Raw genomic sequence first — 961 nt, 5'->3', positions numbered from 1 at the left:
CATCAGTGAATTCACTATCCAGGAGAGACTGTGGTCTATTTTAAACCTGTTGGGCCAATGAGAAAAGAAGCACGCCGGAGACCATGGTGAACGTCTGGCTGAACCTCATCCCTTGGACTCCAGCTTCCAGAATGTGTTTTCATGCCCGGCCTTTGTTCCTCCAGAAATGTGTCCTTTAGTTTCCAACAGATCTTTATAGTTTGTGCTTCATAAGCCAATTCTTCTTATTATTTTGGGGGACTCTTCTTCAAAGAGCTTGCCAGTGAAGATTTAAAGACAGAGCAGGAGCTTCTTCCAAGAGTTCTAAGCCTTGGCTGTGGACAAAACAATCTCAAGTTGGGCAGCTTTCCTCAACACAAGAAAGTTATTAATGGTCATAGCACCACAACTAGGACTTTATCAGGAACTCAAAGCTTGGAGGAGAAAAAGGAGCAAGAGAATACTGTAACAAACTTCGTACAGAGTTCAGTCTATTAATTGTTTCATGTTAGATATTCTATGTGTTTACCTCAATTGAAAAAAAAAAAGAATGTTTTTGCTAGTATCAGATCTGCTGTGGAATTGGTATTGTATGTCCATGAATTCTTTTCTCAGCACGTGTTCCTCACTAGAAGAAAATGCTGTTACCTTTAAGCTTTGTCAAATTTACATTAAAATACTTGTATGAGGACTGTGACGTTATGTTAAAAAAAAAAGGTGTTAAGTCACAAAATGCGGTAATAAATATTTCATTTTTGATTTTTTGTTAGGCTTTTGTGTTTTTAATAGTTTTAAGGCAAGGTTGCACAATGCCTACTCCATGTGGTGTTACAGTAGGTGGTGGTTTTGCCCATATAGTTTTGGCTCTGTTTCAAACTTACCAACAATTTTTAAGGTAACCTCCTCTAGTGGTTAGTATATCTTTGGCTTATATATCCTACCAGCAGAAAACTTCTAAAGGTATGAAATTGTGTGTATGTGT

General features: G+C 37.7%; 1 protein-coding gene across 1 annotated transcript in view; it reads left to right on the top strand.

Moving 5' to 3' along the window:
- MEIS2 (Meis homeobox 2) overlaps nt 1-738 on the top strand; it is a 206,570-nt gene extending 205,832 nt beyond the window's left edge. The window contains 1 exon segment of the mRNA XM_055316857.1: nt 1-738. This exon segment is cut by the window's left edge and continues 685 nt beyond it. The gene's annotated coding sequence lies outside the window, so the exon portion shown is untranslated.
- Nucleotides 739-961: the final 223 nt, after the last annotated feature.

Source organism: Nyctereutes procyonoides, unplaced genomic scaffold (assembly GCF_905146905.1).
Source record: "Nyctereutes procyonoides isolate TBG_1078 unplaced genomic scaffold, NYPRO_anot_genome, whole genome shotgun sequence".
NCBI classification, from domain to species: domain Eukaryota; kingdom Metazoa; phylum Chordata; class Mammalia; order Carnivora; family Canidae; genus Nyctereutes; species Nyctereutes procyonoides.
Note: the sequence above shows the minus strand (reverse complement) of the source record. Positions and strands in the feature narration are given on the sequence as shown.